The sequence below is a fragment of the Pongo pygmaeus genome, chromosome 10, assembly GCF_028885625.2.
Source record: "Pongo pygmaeus isolate AG05252 chromosome 10, NHGRI_mPonPyg2-v2.0_pri, whole genome shotgun sequence".
Classification (NCBI taxonomy): Eukaryota; Metazoa; Chordata; class Mammalia; order Primates; family Hominidae; genus Pongo; species Pongo pygmaeus.
The window spans coordinates 1,034,965-1,059,061 of NC_072383.2; the positions used below are offsets into that span (position 1 = coordinate 1,034,965).

A 24,097-nucleotide genomic window follows, 5' to 3' on the forward strand; every position below is an offset into this window, starting at 1 on the left:
TTGCTGAACTTTTCAAGGAAAGAAAGACGATATTTAACTTCTGATTCATCATTAAGAAGTTATTATTAATGGTCCGAGAGACTCATAGGGGTTTCTTCTGAAGTAAGAAGAAGCCATGTTTTACATCTTCAGATGCCACGTAGGTGACTTTTCTGCCTTCATGGTAGTATTTGCTTTACTTTCATTAAAGGCAAGTAATTTTGAGTACTTCAAATTAGTTCCCATCCCTTTTCTAAACTTAAAACATTTTTAAAGAAATCTTTCTTTCTTTATTTTCACCCGGGGTCTCACTCTGTCACCCAGGCTGGAGTGCGGCTGTGCTGTCGTGGCTTACTACAGCCTCGACCTCCCAGGCTCAAGCGATCCTCTTGCATCAGCCTTCGAGTAGCTGGGACTGCAGGAGTGCACCACCACACCCAGCTAATTTTTTGTATTTTTTGTAGAGATGGGGTTTTGCCATGTTGCCCAGGCTGGTCTCAAATTCCTGAGCTTAAGTGATCTACCCACCTTGGCCTCCCAGTGTTGGGATTACAGGCATGAGCCACCATACCTGGCCTCTTTTCTAAACTTTTATATGAAATTTAGGCTGAACTTTTGCTTGACGTTGTTCTCCCTTGCATTTAGATATAAAGTTATTAAACAGAAAAAGTTACTGAAGGTAGGTAATTATTGGCTATTTCATGTGATTTTTCTGGTGGTTACTGTAGTCAATTTTATAGTATTGCCAAGTTTCTGAATCCATTCTGAATAATGTTCTTGTTTATTCTTATGCTTTGGGCCTGATAATTTTTGTAGAGCAGCAGTTCTTATCTGGTTTCCTGTTATTTTTAAAATAAATTAATTGAAAATGGGCATAAATTATTTGTTAAGTTTGAACTTGACAAATGCAGGTAAAGTATAATGATATTATATTTCTTCTTACAGCAAGTATATACATATGTATTTTAAATCATCAATCAGGATTTCCTTCCAAAGTTCAGAATTAGGTTTTGATTCTTAACAGTTTATATTAAAATTCTTATTATTAATACTTTTTTTTGAGATTCTTAACAGTTTATATTAAAATTCTTACTACCTTTTTTTTTTTTTTTTGAGACAGAGTCTTGCTCTGTTGCCCAGGCTGGAGTGCAGTGGTGCGATCTTGGCTCACTGCAACCTCTGCCTCCTGGGTTCAAGCAGTTCTCTGCCTCAGCCTCCCGAGTAGCTGGGATTACAGGCGCCTGCCACCACACCCAGCTTATTTTTGTATTTTTAGTAGAGACGGGGTTTCAGCATCTTGGCCAGGCTGGTCTTGAACTCCTGACCTCATGATTCACCCACCTTGGCCTCCCAAAGTGCTGGGATTACAGGCATGAACCACTGCACCTGGCCAGTATTATTACTATTTTTTGAGACAGATTTTTCTCGCTCAGGCTGGAGCTCATTGCAGCCTCGGATTCTTAGGCTTAAGCAGTCCTTCTGCCTCAACCTTCCAAGTAGCCGGGACTGTAGGCACGCACCAGCATGCCTGGCAAATTTTTTTTTTTTTTGAGACAGAGTGTTACTCTGTCACCTAGGCGCAATTTCAGCTTACTGTAGTCTTGACCTTCCACTCTTAAGTGATCTACCCACCTTGCCTCCTGCATAGCTGGGACTGTGGGGGCGTGCCACCATGCCCAGCTCATTTATGTAATTTTTTTGTTTTGTTTTTAAGAGATGGGGTTTTGCATGTTGCTCAGGTTGGTCTCAAAACCCTGGGCTCAAGTGATCCCCTCACCTCGGCCTCCCAAAGTGTTGGTATTGCAGGCATGTATCAGTGTATCTGGCCTTTTCTTTTTTTATTAGAGACAGGGTCTTGCAGTCCAGGCTGGTCTTGAACTCTTTGGCCTCAGGTGATCTTCTGCCTTGGCCTCCGAAAGCCCTAGGATACTGTACTTGTAAATAGTATAGCAAAAATGTCTGCTTTACAAATTTTTTATTTTTATAGTTGTTCAAGAGTACACATGTATTTCCTTTTTTCTTTTTCTCGTTCCTCATTCAAAAAATATTTATGGAAAATCTAATATACTATATATGTGTGTATATAGAGTATATATAATATATATGGTGTATAGTATATGTGTAGTGTATATATAGTATAATGTGTATATGTGACTCTGTATTGTGTTCCATCTTGGCAGTACAGTGTTTGAGGCACTGTCTCCGCCCTCAGGATGCTGGTGACCAGGGAGGGAGACAGTAAACAGGCAATTACAGTAGAGTGTGATAAGTGTTAATGATACGGGCAAGAACTGGAAGGTTTAAGAGGTGGCCAAAGAGGCTGGAGATTGGGTTTGGATCATGAAGGGCTTTGTAAACCCTGTTAAAATCTGACTTTTACCTTGGAGCAATGGCAAGACTTTGGAGACTTTCGAGTAAAGGAAATAACAGGTGTATATTTGTATTTTACAACAAATGGATAAGAGGAGGCTAAGTGAGGAAGCCAACTAGGAGGCTGTGGACCTGTTCCCACTAAAACCTAAAAACTAAAGTAGTGACAGTGGGGATAGAGATGCATACAGAGTTGAAAGCTTTAACAGGACTGGGTAATTCATTCTCTCTTTCTCTCTCTTTCTCTCTCTCTCACTGGGTAATTCTCTTTCTCTCTCTGTGTGTGTGTGTGTGTGTGTACACACTTTGTGGGGAAAGGACAGTTGATGGGGAGGAAGAAGACTAAGGTGACTCCCAGATTTTCAGATGGAACCCCTAGGCTAGGAACAGTGCTGTTGGGTACAGTAGCCACTAGCCACGTATGGCCATTAAAGTATGTCTAAACTAATTTAAATAAAATAAGATTTAAAATTCAGTTATTCAGTTGCATTAGCCACACAAATATAGAATTACAGACTCTTAAATTCTGTAGATTTAGTCCGGAGTACTATGAAGTTATAAATTCAAGAGTATCCACAGAGATTCAACAGAAAATAATATCTGGCTACATGTGTTTAACAGCAGTATGGGACTGATGGCCTCTGTATTGGACAGTGCAGATATAGAACATTCCTGTTACAGAAAGTTCAGTAGGACAGCAATGGTCTGCAGTTTTTGGTTTCTACTTTCTTTTCCCCCCCAGAGGAGAGTCAGAATAACAGGTGGTTTTCTCTCGTCTCCTAAGAACTTTGGTTCCACAGTATTCTGTTGTGTGATATTGTTACCCAGGGATTCTGCTAGATACCGTCTTACTAATGTCAACCACCATCACCCAGTCATCAGATATAGGACGTTTCTGTAATCAGAGAAGGTTCTTTTGGACGGCACTGAGCTAGAGAGATGGTGATGTCATTCATTGAGCTATTAATGGTTGTGGTGGGGGACAACAGTAGCCGCTAGAAAGCACTGTTTATTAGAAATATGAGCCACATATGTAATTAAAAAATTTTTAGTAGCCACATTAAAGAGTAAAAAGAAACAATTGGATTTTATAACTTATTTAACACAGTATGTCCAAAATATGATTTACAATACATTAAAACATTTAAAAATTATTGATCTATTTACATAAATTTTTTTTATTTTTTTGAGACAGGGTCTTGCTATGTTGCCCAGGCTGGTCTTGAACTCCTGGGCTCAAGTGATCTGCCCGCTTCAGCCTCCCAAAGTGCTGGGATTACAGGTGTGAGCCACCGCGCCCGGCCACATTATTTTTTAATACTAGATCTTTGAAATCAATTGTATACTTTCATAGTATATCTTAATTGAAATGCTAATTTTTTTGTTCTGTCATTATTTTCAAATGCTAAGTTTTATCAGAAATATTTCATCTGTATTTATATCTGTAAATCATAAAATTTACAGTTGAAAAAGTAGATTTATATGCCCAGATTATTCCAAACATGCTTAAAACTTTTCCAGTAATGGAATTAAGTATCGGTTTTTAAAGTTTCAATTCCTATGAAATAGGAATAAAAATTCAGTTCCTCGGTCTCACTAGCCACCTTTCAAGTGCTCAGCACTCAGCAGCTGCGTATGGCTAGTGGCTACCATATTGGACAACACAGCTTTGGAATAACCGCTCACTGGATGGTTGGAAATTCAGGTCTGGAGTTTAGGAAAGAGGTAGCAAGACAGAAGTTAGAAGGGAGGAGCTGTGAGGAACATGGGGATTTAAAAAAAAAAATTTGTGACTTTGAGCAAACTAATTTTAACCTTGGTGCTCCATTTAAAACAAAATCGATAAAAGCATCTTGGTGAGAGTATAATAATAATAGTAGATGAATATGTAGTATCTTGTGGTGGTAAAGATTTTGACTTTAGAGTTTGATGGAGCTGTGTGATCTTGAGCAACTTACTGGGCCTAATAAAATCTTTCTCCTTGAAAGGGGTTTGCTGTTGGGATTACATGAAATGTTGTGACAAGTGTTTACTGCATATAATAGCATATTTCTTTACTTTAAAGTTGCCATTTCTTTTTGGTGAGGTGTACCATCAACTTAATCATTCATTCTTTTTAGGAAAAAAGAAACATAATTTAGTTATACATGTTAATTATAAGCTGCATTCCAATTCAGAAACTTTAAAATATGAAAAACTGTTTATCTTAAAATATTAATATTGATGAGTGTTCATTATAAACTAGATACTGTGTTAAATGCTTTATATGGTGATGTAAAAGGTTTGATTTTTATAAATATGCAATGTAATATGATATTTCTGTTATAAAGTTTCATTTAAGTAGATTCTGCAATATAAATCTCTTATACTTCTGGAAACTTTAAAATGCATGATGGTATAACTCCTTTTTTTAGTTATTTCAGGAACCACTGAATTCTGCTTGAATCTCTTTGGATACTTTTAAATTTATGATTTCTCCAGGCTAAATCTGCAGAATTTGAGTCTGTAATTCTACCTTAGTGAGTACACATATAAAGAATTACTATTTAAAAAACTGCCTTGGTAGAGTTTATTCAGAGAAGCATGGTAACCGAGGGGAGGAAAATGGACTTTTCCAGGTCGAAGAGAAAGGAAATATTGGCTGGGTGCCGTGGCTCATGCCTGTAATCCCAGCACTTTGGGAGGCCGAGGTGGGCAGATCACTTGAGGTCAGGAGTTCGAGACCAGCCTGGCAAACATGGTAAAAACTCATCTCTACTAAAAATACAAAAATTAGCTGGGTGTGGTGGCGGGTGCCTGTAATCCCAGCTATTTGGGAAGCCGAGGCAGGAGAATCGCTTGAACGTGGGTGGAGTGGTTGCAGTGAGCCAAGATCATGCCACTGCATTCCAGCCTGGGTGACAGAGGAAGACTCTGTCTCAAAAAAAAAAAAAAAAAGAGAAAGAAAATATGATTTTTTTTTTTTTTTTTTTTTTTGAGACAGAGTTTCATTCTTGTCGCCCAGGCTGTAGTGCAATGGCACCATCTCATGTCACTGCAACCTCTGCCTCCCAGGTTCAAGTGATTCTCCTGCCTCAGCCTCCTGAGTAGCTGGGATTACAGGTGTGTACCAGCACACCTGGCTAATTTTTTTTTATTATTAGTAGAGACAGGTTTTCACCATGTTGGCCAGGCTGGTCTTGAACTCCTGACCTCAGGTGATCCGTCCACCTTGGCCTCCGAAAGTGCTGGGATTACTGAGCCTGGCCGGCTATATGATTTTTAATGCTCTGCAAATTCTTTTCTGAGGTTTTTTTCTTAAGTCTCATCTTCTGGCAGTGTGCCATTCCACCAGTTTCTTGGAGAAGACAAGAAACATGTTTATAATGCGTACCCATGCATTATATACACAGTGTGTACTAGGAAACCTTACTGCCTTATTTGTGGTAGTTTCAGTATACCCACTCAGGTCTGAAATAGTATTAGGCATTTTACATCTGTATTATTGGAAATAATGAAAAATTTTATATGTGCCAACTACGTTTGGTGACAGCAACTGCAAGTGCTGTGTTGAAAATGACTTTGAGACTAGGTACAAAAGGACGAAATGTTCACCCTGGAATTACAGTGGCTTTCCTTTTGTTTCTGTTTAAGTCTTCTTAACATTTTTCCTTTTTTTTGTTTTTTGAGACAGGGTCTCACTCCGTCACCCAGGCTGGAGTGCGGTGGTGTCATCACCGCTCACTCTCACAGCAGCCTTGACCTTTTGGGCTCAAGCTATCCTCCTACCTCAGCTCCCAAGTAGCTGGGACTACAGGCATGCACCACCACGCCCGGCTAATTAAAAAAGTTTTTTTGTAGAGACAGGGTCTCTCCATATTGCCCAGGTTGGTCTCAAACTCCTAGGCTCAAGCGATCTGTCTGCCTTGGCCTCCCAAACTGCCGGGATTACAGGTGTGAGCCACCTTGTTTGGCCAACATTTTCCTTTTTAAATAAGTAGTGTTTACCTGTTTGGAAAATTTTGACAACTATTAAGAAAAAACTAGGTTTCATCTCATCTTTTGGCTGTGCTTATATTTGCAAAATTGAGAGTATACTGTAGATTAAAATATATTCTCGAAGGCTGGGCACAGTGGCTCATGCCTGTAATCCTAGCAGTTTGGGAGGCCAAGTTGGGCGGATCACCTGAGATCAGTAGTTCGAGACCAGCCTGGCTGGTTAGCCTGGCTAACATGGTGAAATCCTGTCTCCCCTAAAAATGCAAAAATTAACTGGGTGTGGTTGCGAATGCCTGTAGTTCCAGTTACTTGGGAGGCTGAGGCACGAGAATTGCTTGAACCCAGGAGCGGAGGTTGCAATGAGCGGAGATCACGCCACTGCACTCCAGCATGGGTGACAGAGTGAGACTCTGAAAAAAAAAAAAAAAAAGCATATCCTTTTTCATTATTGTATTATAAACATTTTTTAAATGGCAGACATTGGTTTGTAAATGGTTTCTGTAGGCTTCATGTTAAGTCATAAAGATTTCACTTAAACATTTTTCAATGAAATGAGTACTAATAAAGCTGGTATATCTTTATAAACTTTTGTCTACATTTTGGATCATTGGAGTAGATTGGTTTTTCCTGTTCATAGAATTACTGGATCAAAAGATATGTTTTTAAGACCCTTACCGTAACCATTTTCAAACTTGCTGCTTCTCAGATACTTTTATTATTTTTGGGAAGAAACAAATACTTACTGGGTACCTATAATTTTTCACTGAAACCCTTTTAAACTTATGATATGTTTCAGACATGCAAAAAGATATAGAGAATTATGTAATTAATATCTGTGTACCTACCACCTAGCTTAAGAAATAAACAGTTACAGAGTTAAAATTCCTGTGCAGCTCTTCCTGATTATAAATGTCTGTATTTACCAACAGTGATGTGGATATTTAATCTTTTTTTTTTTTTTTGGGAGACAGAATCTTGCTCTGTCACCAGGCTGAAGTGCAATGGCCTGATCTTGGCTCACTGCAACCTCCACCTCCTAGGTTCAAGCTATTCTCCTGCCTCAGCCTCCCGCGTAGCTGGGACTACAGGCCTAGCTAATTGTATTTTTAGTAGAGACGGGGTTTCACCATGTTGGCCAGGATGGTCTCGATCTCTTGACCTCGTGGTCTGCCTGCCTTGGCCTCCCAAAGTGTTGGGATTACAGGCGTGAGCCACTGCTCCCGGCTGATATTTAATCTTAACCATTAATTCAGGTCTGCATCCAAGATCTTTTGGACCAGAATTCAGAATTTTTTTCAGATTTTTAGACAGGTGATGTGCATATATTATATATAATCTAACTTTTCAAGCATGTTTTGGGAATGGTCCCTAATTTCTTCATCAAACACTTTGGGATTACTAACCCAGTCCAGGTCTGGTTTTACTACCATATTAGTTACACATTTTTGGATTTTTAGACATTTTTGTTATTCAGACTTGTGAATAGAGGTTTGTGAACAGGTACATCTGTTTTACTTTGTTCAGCTTAATCACTGGTAGAATTTGTTGAACTTTGTGTTGAGCTGGTCACGATGTAGTATGAGATGTATAAAATGCAAGATGACATAATTTTATGTCCAAACAATTTAATATTTTAGGATTTTATGAAATCAGGTTATCAGTGAGCACTAGAGTCATTGGGGAAGGCTACACAACCTAGAACTTGACTTGTTTCAACTAAGTGGAGCAGATTGCTGTTATAACTAGAGAACAACTATGATTAACAACCTTATGTTTATTTCTAGGTATCTAGCTTGACAAAATACTTGTCATGATGAGAACTTTGAGAGAACTTATAATTAACTTGATTAACTGATAAAAATTATTAAAAACTGCAGTTAACTTGATTGTAAACTGAGTTACCCTTCCATTAAAAAAAGGCGAAATAGTAACTGATAAGTGTTAAGATTGCTCCTTTACAATTGATGTGTCATTGCTGCTCCAAGCAGAGGTGGCCTTTCAGATAGGTATGCCCTGACACAGTGCTGCTGTAGCCACACTGTTGTATAGTTTTAGTCTCTAGTCAGTATTGGAGAATCAGATTAAAGTTATACAACTAGATGCATAGTGTTAGCAAACTTAAAATTTTAGTTACATGCTGAGTGTAGAAGCAGAGAAATCTGTGCCTTCATTAACTTGTAGATTTATTTTCTTTCTTTCTGTCTGTCTGTCTGTCTGTCTGTGTCCGTCTATCTATCTATCTGTCTGTCTTTGGGTCTTTGGGTCTGTCTGTCTTCCTTTGTCACCCAGGCTGGAGTATAGTGATGTGATCATAGGTCGCTGCAGCCTTGAACTCCTGGGCTCAAGCTGTCTTACTGCTACAGCCTCCCAAGTAGCTAGGGCTAAAGATGTGCGCCACCACACCTGGCTAATTAAAAAAAATTTTTTTGTAGAGACGAGGTCTTGCTGTGTTGCCCAGGCTGATCTGAAGTGATCCTTTCGCCTTGGCTTCCCGAAGTTTTGGGATTATAGGCATAAGCCATGTGCCTGGTGATTTTTTTTTTTTTTTTAACTTCCTGCTACTTACAGAGATATTAGCAATCTGTTTGTGCCTGGCCCATTAATTACTGTGTAAATTAGTGCTGAATGGTTGTGGAGGTCTTTATTTAAACCTGTAGTTTATAATGAGACTTAAAAAAATACAAGTTTTTTTTTGTTTTTGAGACAGGGCTTCACTCTGTTGCCCATGCTGGGATGCAGTGGTGTGTTCTTGGCTCACTGTAGCCTCTGCCTCTGGAGTTCAAGCAATTCTTATGACTCAGCCTCCTGAGTAGCTGAGATCATAGGCGTGTGCCATCATGCCTGGCTAATTTTGGTATTTTTGGTAGAGACGGGGTTTCACCATGTTGCCCAGGCTGGTCTCGAACTCCTGAGCTCAGGAGATCCACCCATCTTGACCTCTCAAAATGTTGGGATTACAGGCCTGAGCCACTGTACCAGGCCAAAAAAAAAAGTAAAAAATACACACTCACTATAAAAAGAAAATGGAACAGAGAAGAAAAGTATGTAAGTAAGGAAAAAGGTGATTCCATCTGGTCTTTCATAAATAGGCTGTTACCATACAAATCATTTCTGTGTATATACAAACATACGTGTATATATCCTTTGTACACAAATGAGATTGCCTTGTAAGCATTCTTCTGTAACCTGGTTTTTTTCCCACTTCACAATATGTTTTTGCATGTCAGATATAGATATTTACTTAATTTTTTTTTGTTTTTGTTTCTTTTTCCTTTTTTTGAAATGAAATCTCGCTCTGTCACCCAGGCTGGAGTGCAGTGGTGCAATCTCAGCTCACTGCAACCTCCGTCTCCCAGGTTGAAGCAATTCTCCTGCCTCAGCCTCCCAAGTAGCTGGGATCACAGGTGTGTGCCACCATGCCTGGCTAATTTTTGTATTTTTAGTAGAGATGGGGTTTCACCATGTTGGCTAGGCTGGTCCCTAACTCCTGACCACAAGTGATCTGCCCTCGTTGGCCTCCCAAAGTGTTGGGATTACAGGCATGACCTACTGTGCCCGGCCTCTTTTTCTTTCTTTCTTTCTTTCTTTTCTTTTTTTTTTTTTTTTTTTGAGACAGTCTTGCTCTGTTGCCCAGGCTGGAGTGCAGTGGCATGATCTTGGCTCACTGCAACCTCTGCCTCCGGAGTTCAACCAATCCTCTCACCTGAGTAACTGGTAGTACAGGCACACACCACCTTGCCCAGGTAAGTTTTGTATTTTGGTAGAGACAGGACTTCACCATGTTGGCCAGGCTGGTCTTGAACTCCTGACCTCAAGTGATCTGCCCGCCTCAGCCTTTTAAAGTGCTGGGATTACAGGTATGAGCCACCATGCCTGGCCATTGTTTTTCTTTTTTTTTTTTTTTAAATTAGGATTGTCTGAAAGCAATTTTTTTTAAACAGCAGCATTGTCTTTTATGGTTGAGATATACATAAACTTATTCAGCTAATCTCGTTGGAAATTTAAGCTGTCTCCTTGCTGGTACAAACAATGCAGTAATTGAATATCATTGCACATTATGTCCTTGAACCTGTGAAAATATATTTTATGGAGAATATTTTTTAAAGTGAAACTTCTAGTTCAACAATGTGCACATTTTAAATTTTGATAGATTATGCCAAATTGTACTTCAGTGGGATTTTAAAATTTTGGTCTATTGTTCATCTTTTCACAGGGAGCCTAGGATAGCAGCATATTTCTCGTCCCTAGTCATGTTTATAACCCTTTAAGAAAATGAACAGGATCTTTAAACATGTTGAAATACAGTATTAAAAATATTTGACTCGATGAGCATAACCCCATTACATCAGGTTGGACTAGTAATTTTGAGATTTATGTCAGAATTTCACATATAATTATTTAAATAGCTAATGGGTGGTATATTAAATTTTCTGGTTCAACTTACAAATATCATAGCACATCTATGTCAGCCTAGTCAATTGTAGTTAATTTGAAGTAAGCTACTGTGTTGCTATTAAATAATTTTTTTGCTTTCATTTGTCTTAAGAATATTTGGTGTTCCTTTGGAGACTCAGTTCATAAAGAGCTATTATTATTTTTCTAATCTATGAGGAGAGTGAGAGATTACTGTCTGCAGTTGCATGTTATGCTTGTAGCTATTTGTGGGAAGAGTGAGAATTAAAGGCTAACATACAATCATTGTGGGTAGAAGTATTTTTATTTTTAGACTTCTGAGTATAATGGATTTCTGTGGGGTGAGGCGAGACTGGGGCTGTTTTTCTCTCACAGTATGTATATAACCATTGGGATCAATGCTTTTCTTTTTCTTTTTTTTTTTATTTTTATTTTTTTCGATACACTGTTTCACTCTGTCACCCAGGCTGGAGTGCAGTGGTGCGATGTCGATCTCGGCTCACTGCAACCTCCGCCTCCTGGGTTCAGGCAATTCTCCTGCCTCAGCCTCCCAAGTGGCTGGGTTTACAGGCATGTACCACCATGCCTGGCTAAGTTTTGTATTATTAGTAGAGATGGGGTTTCACCATGTTAGCCAGGCTGGTCTCAAACTCCTGACCTCAAGTGATCTGCCTGCCTTGGCCTCCCAAATTGTTGGGATTATAGGCGTGAGCCACCGTGCCCGGCTTCCATGCTTTTCTTAGGGAAAAATGATTCTGGAATTTTTGAATATTTTTATTTATTATTTTTTGAGATGGAGTCTCGCTCTGTCACCCAGGCTGGAGTGCAGTGGCATGATCTCGGCTCACTGCAACCTCCACATCCTGGGTTCAAGCGATTCTCCTGCCTCAGCCTCCTGAGTAGGTGGGACTACAGGCATGCGCCACCACGCCCAGCTAATTTTTGTATTTTTAGTAGAGACAGGGTTTCACCCTGTTGGTCAGGCTGATCTCAAACTCCTGACCTCAGGTGATCCACCCGCCTCGGCCTCCCAAAGTGCTGGGATTACAAGCGTGAGCCACCATGCTCGTCCTGAATATTCTTTGTGTTTTTTTCTGACGGGCTTTGTGATGTGAATAGTAGTGAATTGATAGTGAAACTGTGTTGTTAATAAACACATAATTTAAGATAAGCCAGATTTCTGGTAATATTCTTCTCAGAATTAGATTTTAGAAAATTTCTGTAAATGTAAATCCTGGAAGGCTTGCAGAGATTTAAATGCTGTTCTGGTATTTTTTTTTTTTTTTTTTTTTTGGAGACGGTGTCTTGCCCTGTCACCCAGGCTGGAGCACAGTGGCACAGTATCTGCTCACTGCAAGCTCCGCCTCCCAGATTCAAGCGATTCTCATGCCTCAGCCTCCCAAGTAGCTGGAACTAGAGGCGTGTGCTATCACACCCTGCTAATTTTTGTATTTTTCGTAGAGATGGAGTTTCACCATATTGGCCAGGCTGGCCTCGAACTCTCGGTCTCAGGTGATCTGCCCGCCTCAGCCTCCCAAAGTGCTAGGATTACAGGCGTGAGCCACCACGCCCAGCCCATCTGGTATTTTTAAAAAACTCAAAATATAGGGTACAAAATTCATCTTAAGTGCTTGGTACATCTTTAGCTTGGTAGGTCTCTGACATAGAGTTTAATAGAGATTTTTTTAGTACTGAGAACCCATTTGTCCCCACAGACATGATATTTTCTGCATGTGATTGCTCTGTGTGTACGTGAATTTTTAATTTCTTTCTTAGATGAGAGGCATTAGTCTGTTTTTGAGCTTATGCCATCTTCTTGGAATTAAGATTTAGCTACAGAAGTTTGTATTTTTATTAATGCAGGAAGAACAGTTTTTTAAAAAATTGAAATCTTGCCAATTTAGTTTATTATTTTCAGGGGATAGATGACAAAAATAAATAGCAAGACATGTACAGAAGGAGGTTGTCAGTTCATGGAATTTGTTTTATTTATTTATTTTTATTCAGAGTCTCACTCTGTTGCCCAGGCTGGAATGCAGTGGCATGGTCTCAGCTCACTGCAACTTCCACCTCCCGGGTTCAAGCGATTCTCCTCCCTTAGCCTGTGGAGTTGCTGGGAGTACAGGTGTGCGCCACCACGCCTGGCTAATTTTTGTATTTTTAGTAGAGATGGGGTTTCGCCATGTTGGCCAGGCTGGTCTCGAACTCCTGACCTCAAGTGATCTGCCCGCCTCAGCCTCCCAAAGTGTTGGGGTTACAGGCGTGAGCCACCACACCCAGCCTAATAAAATTTGGATACCGTTTAAAGATAGACAAAACTTTCTTAACTTGAGGAAGATGTTAAAAATTGCTTTCGTGATATTTGTTTTAGATTACATTTAGTTGCAGGTTCCATAAACTACATTCAAGATTAGTACTACTTTTATATGTATATGAACTGTCTAATGGTTTTTACGTGGATTTAGGTTAAATGTGGCATTGGCAAACACTTATTGCCTGCTTGATTTGTATTAGACACTGTGCTAGGTTTTGGAGATGGAGTAAGACATTCCTTCACTTTTAAGGAAGTGATTAACTAAAACAATAATTACATTATTTTAAAAGCCCCTGGTTACCTCAGAGGAGCACCTAAATTAGCCTGAGGGGCATGAAGGTTTGTGTAGGATTGTGACTGTTGAACTTAGTTTGGAAAAATGAGCAGTAGTTAGCCAGTTGATGGCGCAGAAGAAGGTCATGGAAAACAGAGACAGCTTGGTATTTCAGGGAATTGCATAGACCTGATTATGGTTGTCACGTGGAGAGGGACAGTGGATAAGAAGTAGCTTCACAGAGATAGGCAGGGCCAAATGATGAAAAACCTCATATGCACTACCAAGGAATTCAGATTTTAAAAAAGTATTTTTTGAGACAAGGTCTGGCTCTGTCTCCCAAGCTGGAGTGCAGTGGCGTGATCTCTGCTCACTGCAACCTCCGCCTCTTGGGCTGAAGTTATCCTCCCACCTCAGTTGGGATTACAGGTGTATGCCACCTGGCCCAGCTAATTTTTTGTATTTTTAGTAGAAACGGGATTTCGCCATGTTGCCCAGGCCAGTCTTGAACTCCTGAGCTCAAGTGATCGTCCTGCCTCGGGTTCCCAAAGTGCTGGGGTTATAGGTATGAGCCACCGTGCCCAGCCAAGACATTTTTAAAATGTGAGAATACACAAGCACACTTTCCATTAGCTGTCAGTGGGATATTATCACATGTCATGTAGCTCTGGAAAACACTATTATGCACTTGTGAGAGAATCCCAGTGAAAAAGGCCAATAACATCATCTTGTTATGAAAATAGTTTTGCCCTCATGGACCTCCTGCAAAGGTCTTGAGCACCCCTGGAATCCCTTACCCATTTGGAGATTTGGAGAATCATATTAGAAGATCATTATGGCACTGGTGTTGAGAATTGTTTAGAACCTATAAAAAGAATCACATTTATTTTTGCTTTTTTGAGACAGGGTCTTGCCATGTCATCCACGCTGCAGTGCAGTGGCACTATCATGGCTCACTGTAGCCATGAACTCTTGGGTTCAAGCAATCTTCCTGCCTCAGCTTCCTGAGTAGCTGAGACTACAGACATGAACCACTATGCTGGGCTTTTTTTTTTTTTTTTTTTTTTTTAATTTTTTTGCAGAGATAGGATTTTGCTGTGTTGTCCAGGCTGGTCTTGAACTCCTAGACTCAAGCAATTCTCCTGCCTTGGTCTCCCAAAGTGCTAGGATTACAGGCATGGGCCACTGTGTCAGGCCTAGAAGGACATTTCATATTGTGATCCAATATGCACACCTTAAGCATTGCAGAAAACAAGACTGTATTATCTCTTGCTGCTTTACAAATTACTTCAAAACTTACTGGATTTAAAGAACGAACATCCGGCTGGGCACAGTGGCTCATGCTTGTAACCCCAGCACTTTGAGAGACCAAGGCAGATGGATCACCTGATATCAGGAGTTTGAGACGAGCCTGGCCAATATGGCAAAACCCCATCTCTACTAAAAATACAGAAGTTAGCAGGGCCTGGTGGCACATGCCTGTAATCCCAGCTACTTGGGAGGCTGAGGCAGGAGAATCGCTTGAACCTGAGAGACGGAGGTTGCAATGAGCCAAGATTGTGCTACTGCACTCCAGCTTGGGCAACCGGGTGAGACTCCTTCTCAACAAAACAAAAAGAAACAAACATCTCAGATTTTATGAAGAGTATGTATTGGGTGATTCTGACTCAGGGTATCTAGTGAGGTTGCAGTCAAGATGTTGACTGCTGAGTTTACACTCATTTCAATTCTTGACTGGGATTGGAGGATCTTTGAAGCCATCTCACGTGGCTGTTGGCAGGACACTTCAGTTCCTGAATATGTGACTCTCTTCACAGGGTAGTTTGAAGTTTGAGTATCCTCACGACATGGCAGCTGGATTCCTGAGAGAGAGAGTGATTTGAGAGAGTGACGAAGACAGAAGCTCCAGTGTCTTTTAAGAGTTAGTCATGAAAGTACCTCATTGGAAGCAAGTCATTAAGTCCAGTCCACACTCAAGGAGAGGAAATTTACTCTCCCTCTTGAAGGGAGGAGCATTAAATAATTTATGAACATACTTTAAAACTACCACAAATAATTGTCAGGAGGATGAATCTTCCATGAGCTTCTTATTTCTTTTTTTTGAGACGGAGTCCCGCTCTTTCACCCAGGCAGGAGTGCAGTGGCGCAGTCTGGGCTCACTGTAACCTCCACCTCCCGGTTTCAAGCGATTCTTCTGCCTCAGCCTCCTGAATAGCTGGGATTATAGGCACGTGCCACCATGCCCGGCTAATTTTGTATTTTTAGTAGAGACGGGGTTTCACCATGTTGGCCAGACTGGTCTCAAACTCCTGACCTCAAGTGATCCGCCTGTCTCAGCCTCCCAAAGTGCTGGGGTTACAGGCATGGGCCACCGTGCCCAGCCGAGACTCTTATTTCATATACACCCTGTTGAGTATGCCAGGAATGCAAGCAAGGCCTTGACTGTTCCTAACCCAGGCCATTCTTCAGGACTGTGTTTGCAGCGGGCCACTTTGCGGGAGGAGGTAATGTCTTCCATTGGGACAAAGAGCAGGCCTACTTATTACTTACTATAAAAGTGGTGGATTCCGGCCGGGCGCGGTGGCTCATGCCTGTAATCGCAGCACTTTGAGAGGCTGAGGCGGGCGGATCACGAGGTCAGGAGATCGGGACCATCCTGGCTAACACGGTGAAACCCCGTCTCTACTAAAAAATACAAAAAATTAGCCGGGCGTGGCAGCAGGCGCCAGTAGTTCCAGCTACTCGGGAGGCTGAGGCAGGAGAATGGCGTGAACCCGGGAGGCGGAGCTTGCAGTGAGCCGAGATAGCGCCGTTGCACTCCAGCCTGGGCGACAGAACAAGACTCCGTCTCAAAAAAAAAAAAAAAAAGTGGTGGATTCCCTAAGCCCAATGTTCCTTAGCTGTGATGCAAACCCGCTGCCTGTGTAGCATCCATCTGAGCCCCTCCATGTCACCTTATGGGACTTGGGGGTAACAGGGAGACACTGCAAACATGTTCATGCTTGCTGTGCTGTGAGTAATAAAGTTCTTTGTGTTTGACCCAGGAGACTCATGTATTCTGTCAGTATCCATGAAATGGTCATAGGCTAATGTATTAACCTGTAAGTAGGGTTAAATAAAATCCTAGTTCCTTCTCAGTTCTCAACAATGCTTATGTTTACTTTGGTGTGATACGCTGTGAAAATAAGCTATACATTTTATTTTCTGTTCTATTTATCTGTTTATTTTAGAGATCTTATCTCTATTCTCCTATAGATAGGATCTTGCTATGTTGTCCAGGCTGGTCTTGAATTCCTGGACTCAAGCAATCCTACCTCCTTGGTCTCCCAAAGTGCTGGTATTACAGGCACGGGCTGCTGTGCCTGGCCAAGAAGTACATTTTATATTGTGATCCAGCATGCACGTGTGCACACATATGCACACCTGAAACATTGCAGAAAACAACACTGTTATCTCTTGTTGCATTACAATTACTTCAGAACTTACTGGATTTGAAAAACAAACATCTCAAATTTCATGAAGAGTGTGTTGAGTGATTCTGGCTCAGGGCATCTAGTGATTTTATTTCATTTAAAACAAACAAGAAAACAAGCTTGGTTGCAGCTTATCAAGATGATTTCACAACCTACTATTGGGTCATAATTCTAAGTTTGAAAAACACTGATTGGGGACTGATTCGGTTTGGCTGTGTCCCCAGCAATCTCACCTTGAATTGTAGTTCCCATAATCCCTACATGTTGTGGAGGGACCTGGTGGTAGCTGAATCGTGGGGTCGGTTACCCCATACTGTTCTGATAGTGAGTGCCCACGAGATCGATTTTTTTTTTCTTTTTTGAGACAGAGTCTTGCTCTGTCACCCAGGCTTGAGTGCAGTGGCATAATCTTGGCTCACTGAAACCTTTGCCTCCTGGGTTCGAGTGAGCACGTCTGGGTAATATTTGTATTTTTAGTAGAGACAGGGTTTCACCATGTTGGCCAGGCTGGTCTTGAACTCCTGACCTCAAGTGATCCACCGACCTTGGCCTCCCAAATTGTTGGGATTACAGGCATGAGCCACCACGCCCAGCCTAGATCTGATGGTTTTGTAAGGGGCTCGTCCCCCTTTGCTTGGGACTTCTTCCTGCTGCCATATGAAGAAGGATGTGTTTGCTTCCCCTTCTGCCATGATTGTAAGCTTCTTGAGGCCTCCCCAGCCGTGCAGAACTGAGTCAATTAAACCTCTTTCTTTTATAAATTACCCAGTCTTGTGGGTAGTTCTACATAGAGCTTGAGAATGGACTAATACAGGACTCTCCCCAGCCGTGCAGAACTGAGTCAATTAAACCTCTTTCTTTTATAAATTACCCAGTCTTGTGGGTAGTTCTACATAGAGCTTGAGAATGGACTAATACAGGACTCTCCCCAGCCGTGCAGAACTGAGTCAATTAAACCTCTTTCTTTTATAAATTACCCAGTCTTGTGGGTAGTTCTACATAGAGCTTGAGAATGGACTAATACAGGACTCTCCCCAGCCGTGCAGAACTGAGTCAATTAAACCTCTCTCTTTTATAAATTACCCAGTCTTGTGGGTAGTTCTACATAGAGCTTGAGAATGGACTAATACAGGACTCTGAGGCTAGAGGCAGGCAGTCAGGTTAGAAAGTTGTTTTAATTCAGGTAGGATAGGATGGCATAAACCGAGGTAATAATTGTGGGAATGGAGGAAGAGGATCAATTTAAGAGGTACCTAGAAATCAATGCAACAGGAATTGTATTGTTTTTATAATATGTATAGATATGGAGTATGAAGATTTCCTAGAAATCAAAGAAACAGGAGTTGTATTGTTTTGATAATATGTATAGATATGGAGTATGAAGATTTCCTAGAAATCAAAGCAACAGGAATTTTATTGTTTTGATAATATGTGTATATATGGAGTATGAAGATTTTGGGAGGACTCTCAGGCTCTGGCTTGAGCAGCTGATGTTATTCATTTGAATAGACGTTGTCCACTGCCATGTTCTTTTTTTGATTTTTTTTTTTTTTTTTTTTCCCTGCAGCAGCAGATTTGGTTTTGGAATGGGGAGACCTTGATGTGGAGTTCAGTTTGGGGGCATGGTGTATTTGAGGTGCATGTGAGGAGTATAAGTGAAGATGTCCAGAGGTGGGATACATAGTTCTGATTCTCAAAGGAGAAGTAAAAAAGTACTGGAGAAGTAGTAAATTTGGAGTCTTTGTTGTACATATGTTATTTTAAGCTGGTAGAGGCAGGGAGAAAGGATTTCTTAAGGATGATATTGTAGTGTGAGAATAACACAGGGATGAAGATCAGAAACATTTAAGGGAGGAACGAACAAAGAAGGAGGAGGGTTAGAAGAAAAGAGCATATGATATAGAGAAACCAAGAGAGGAGAGTGTCAAAAAATTGGGAGTGCTTAAAAAACAAGATGTATTATAGACAGAAGTTAAAAAGGCATTAGAGAGGAAAAGTGATCATTAACTAAGGTCTGGAGAAGCCAGAGGGAATGGAGACTAAAGTACCCAGTGGAAGGATTAGCTGAAGCCCACTTCCATCAGAATAGAGGAAGTTAAGGATGGTTGTTGCTGTCAATGAACATGTGGTGAGAGGAAGTTGAGATAGTTCCTGTTTGATTTCTCTGTTTCTCTCTAATGTAGGAGGTGAGATACATACATTTGGTAGGGCTGCTGTAAGAAAGTACCATCAGCTGGGCGCGGTGGCTCACGCCTGTAATCCCAGTACTTTGGGAGGCTGAGGCAGGCGAATCCGTTGGGCCCAAGAGTTCGAGACCAGCCTGGGCAACATGGTGAAACCCCACCTCTACCAAAAATACAAAAATTAGCTGGGTGTGCTGATGCTTGCCTGTAGTCTCAGCTACTCGGGTGGCTGAGGTGGGAGAAGTGCTTGAGCCTCGGAGGTTGAGGCCACGGTGAGCTGTGATTGTACCACTGCACTCCAGCCTGGGTGACAGAGGAGATCCTGTCTCAACAAACAAAAACACAAAACATCTCCCGCACCTCCACCCCGCGCCCCCACAAGACCACTGACGATGTGGCTTAACAACAGTTTCTTTTCTTCTTTTTCTGTTCCGAGACAGAGTCTTGCTCTGTCGCCTAGGTTGGAGTGCAGTGGCGCCATCTCTGTTCACTGCAACCTCCGCCTCCCGGGTTCAAGCGATTCTCCTGCCTCAGCCTCCAGAGTAGCTAGGACTACAGGCACTCGCCACCATGCCCAGTTAATTTTTGTATTTTTAGTAGAGACAGGGTTTCACCATGTTGGCCAGACTGGTCTTGAACTTCTGACCTCAGGTGATCCGCCCACTATGGCCTCCCAAAGTGCTGGGATTACGGGCATGAGCCATCGTGTCCGGCACAAGAATGTATTTTCTCATAATTCTGGAAGCTGGAATTCTGAGACGAAGGTGTTGGCATGGTTGGTTTCTTCTGGAGGCCTATCTCTTTGGGTTGTACATGGCCATTTTCTGGTGTCTTTACATGGTCTTTCCTCTGTGCTTGCCTGTGTCCTAATCTGTTTTTATAAGGATACTAGTTATATTGGATTAGGGCCCACCTCAATACCCTCCTTGAACCTTAATTACTTCTTTAAGGACCCTATCTAAAATATAGTCACATTCTGAGGTATAGGGGTTAAGACTTCAATTTAGGAATTTTGGATTAGGGGACACAATTCATCCCGTAATATGAAGTCATTTGCTGAAAGTGAGAGGCAGAAGGCCAAGATTTGAAATAACCCACCACAACAAATATTGCATAGGAAGCTAATTAAGGGACTTGTGGGGCTCTAGGGGAGAAACATGGGTACAGCTGAGGTAGGAAATCAAACTGAACAGCTGCATGATTTTCTCTAGCAGCAATCGGGACTCTAGGTATATAAATCACTAAAGGTGTTTCTTTTGGCTTAATTTAGAGAAAGAGTTTAAAATACATGCAATTTTCCCCAAACTCTTGTGGTATAATTTATATACAGTAATTGCACATATTTATACAGTTTGATCAGTTTTGACATACATATATGCCTGTGGAACCATCATCCCAAACACAATGGAGAACATTTTAATCACCCCCAAAAGTTTCCCCCTGCTCCTTTATGAACCATGCCTCCCTCTACCCAGCCCCTAGTCATGTACTTAGTAGCTTTCTGTCATAATAAATCTAGAATTTTACATAAATTGAGTCATACTGTGTGACTTATTTGGTCATATTTTTGGTCAAATTGTTTAAAGTGCAAGAATTATTATTTTGTGGCTTTCTTCCATAGTTTAGTAAGAATTTTTTAAAAACACTGTCTTCCCTGAAGCTCATGAGATTAAAAAGCTGATATGAGGGCTTCCTTCAGATAGAGCTGGTGAATTCCTTCCCTCGTCATATAAATGAATATAGTTCTGAAAATAACAGACTCCACTTGGAAATACGATTTTGGATTTGAAAGTGACTTGAATATTAGAGTGCGCACCTGCTAATGTTGAAAACAATGTGAATTTTTGTTACTGGATCTTAGCCTATTTAGTGTGATTTAGTTACTCCACTACGTGAAAATAGAGTTCCGCACAGCAGCACAGTTGGGATATTTGTGTGTGTGTGTGAATGTGGCAGTTTATAGTTCTCATGGTGTGATTCTTGAAACTCTTGAATTTCTGTATTATTTTATTGTTTTACTTATTTTATTCTGCCTACCATCTTTTAAAAAAGACTTTCTCCTACTTAATAGAAAGATATAAGTGATTGTTGAAGTTTTGCACCTGGGAAAATCTAAGATGTAACATAAAGTTTAGAGTGGTAAATTAGTAGGATACACTACCTTAAACTTGTGAGAACCTTTACTATCCTATGGACACTTGAGATGTTACATCAGCAGATGATAGTTAACAGCCTCCAGGGATCTGGAATTAGGCTGTGACCCTACCATTGAATAGCTGTGTGTCTTTAGATAAGTCACTTAAGCCCTCTAAGCCTCAACTTTCTTTATCTGTAAAATGGAAATAATGACAGGACCCATCTTACTTATTCATACGAAATATTAAATTATAAATGAATATTGAATATATTTAATATAAATATTAAATCTTATAAAACTCATAGTACAGTGCCTGGCATATGAAACACTCACTCACTAAATGTTGGCTTTTGTTATTCAAAGGATTCCAGATAATTAATGGCTCTCTTATTTTAAGCAATATTCAAATTACTTAAAAAAAGAAAAAACTTTGTATCCCTCTTCGATCTTGAAATAGAATTCATCTTAAGTAGTGATTTGTAGATTACTACCTGTCACCCACTTTACAGTCCAGATTACTCATGAAAAGGAATTTTTACTTCATGAGCTAGGTTAGTCCTGGAAAGGAATTTCCTAACATTACTAGCAAAATATTGCAATTTCTGAACTTGGTGTGCCATAGCAGTTTCTGAGATGGAGGGAGATTGGAGTCTTTCCTTAAAGGGTCAGGTTCTGTGTATTTCCTGTCTTGTTTGTTGAGATTTCTTTACTGGTTCACTAATGTAGAGATGAGACCACCTGTGTGTTCACATTTTTGAGGATTTTTAACCTGTTTGAGTTTGACCAGAATAGATACTGTCTTTAGAATCTTATTTTTGACAATATGATTTACTTGGGTACTATTTTCAATGAAGAAACACTTACAAGAATCAATTTACATAATAATGGATTTTGGGAAAATATTGTTTAATATGCTGAAGCCTGTTGTTACTTGACCTAAGCCAATTCTTTGAAATGATGCTAGGAAATCAGAGAGATCTAGTTTAGATCTGTATTGTCTTTGAAGGAAGTGTATAAAGTTGATAGCTATAGTATAGTGGGTTCTGCATCCACAGATCAAACCAACTGTGGACCAAAAATATTTGGGAAGGAATCTTAAAGTCACCTTGAAATAAAAAGTGGAAAAAAAAAAAAAAAAGAAAATACTTGGGAAAAAATAATACAACATGGAAAAATAATACAAATAAAAAACACAATAACAACGATTTACATAGCATCTACATTGTATTAAGTATTATAAGTAATTTAGAGATGATTTAAAGTATACTGGAGAATATCCATAGGTTTTATGCGATTACTATGTCATTTTGAATCAGGGACTTGAGCATCCTGGGATTTTTGTTGTCTGTGGGGGTCTTGGATATCTGGATACTTTCCGCTGGAGCCAGTCCCCAGCAGATATCAAGGGGACAACTGCCTGTGGTTTTAAAATTTGTTTTAATTATACTTGTAGAGTATGAACATGTTTTCTTTTTTGAAACAAAAATTCAGGTGCTTTATGGTAGTTTGAGTGTAGAGCTTTATACGTTGAGCTAAAGCCTCCACAAACATTTTTCCCCTTTATAACACAAGTTTCCTTCCCTCTAATTATTGCTGTTTCAAAATTGGCATTTCCCATGTAGGAATTCTTTACATACTCTCTTTACAGATCATTATGCTTATGTTGACTGTATTTTTCACCTAGCTTTTGGTTTATCTTCTAATTTTATTTACAGCATTTTTTGGTATAATACTTTGTCATTTTGACATAATTAAGTGTGTTGGTTGTTTTTCTTTATGGTTTTTGCTTCTGGTTTTTTATTTAAGCCTTTTCCTAACTCAAGTTCACAAGGATATTCTTCAAAATTTTCTTCTAGTATTTTTAATGGTTTAAAAAATTTATATATTTAACGTATATGGAATTTATTTTGGTGTACTATGTGAAGACGAATATACTTTATGTTTCTCAAAGAGCAACAAGTATTTAAACTTCATTTATTGAGTGATTTTTCATTTCCTCACTGTATTAGTCTGTTCTCATGCTGCTAATACAGACATACCCAAGACTAGGTAATTTAAAAAGGAAAGTTTTTTTTTTTTTTGAGACGGAGTCTCACTCTTCTCACCCAGGCTAGAGTGCAGTGGCGCAATCTCGGCTCACTGCAATGTCTGCCGCCTGGGTTCAAGCTTCTCATGCCTCAGCCTCCTGAGTAGCTGGGATTACAGACACCTGCCACCATGCTCGGTTAATTTTTGTACTTTTAGTGAGATTGGGTTTCACCGTGTTAGTCAGGCTGGTCTCGAACTCTTGATGTCAGGTGATCCGCCCGCCTTGGTCTCCCAAATTGCTGAAATTACAGGTGTGAGCCACTGCACCCTGCCAGGAAAAAGGTTTAATGGACTCTCAGTTCCATATGGCTGGGGAGACCTCACAATCATGGCAGAAGGCGAATGAGGAGCAAAATTATATCTTACATGGCGACAGACAAGAGAACTTGTGCAAGGGAACTCCCATTTATAAAACTATCACATCTGATGAGACTTATTCACTACCACAAGAACAGTAGAGGGGAAACCGCTCCCATGATTCAGTTAAGTACACCTGGCCCCACCCTTGATACGTGAAGATTATTACCATTCAAGGTGAGATTTGAGTGGGGACACAGCCAAACCATGTCACTCACTGTTTTGAAATGTTACTTTTAACATATATTAAATTCCCGTATATAATTTAGACCCTGTTCTTGGGCTAGTACTATACAGTTTTCATTATTATAGTTTTACAAGGCTACAATACTTTATGAGAAACCTCGCAGGTCAGATGTGGTTTTGTTGTCAGGAATTTTTTCCAGTAATACTTAGTGGACATTAGGTAGTATCCAGTAATCACACACATTGTTTTCTTGATGAAATATATGAAGTCACACTATGTGGGATACATATAAACAGTAAGTAAGCTCAGATCAGGTCAAGTTTTGCTGCTAGATGAGTTAAAAG

The 24,097-nt window shown here is 40.2% G+C and overlaps 1 protein-coding gene across 15 annotated transcripts in view; it reads left to right on the forward strand.

Annotated features, from left to right (window-relative positions):
• ERC1 (ELKS/RAB6-interacting/CAST family member 1) overlaps positions 1-24,097 on the forward strand; it is a 511,134-nt gene that overhangs the window by 14,680 nt on the left and 472,357 nt on the right. The window lies entirely within an intron of this gene.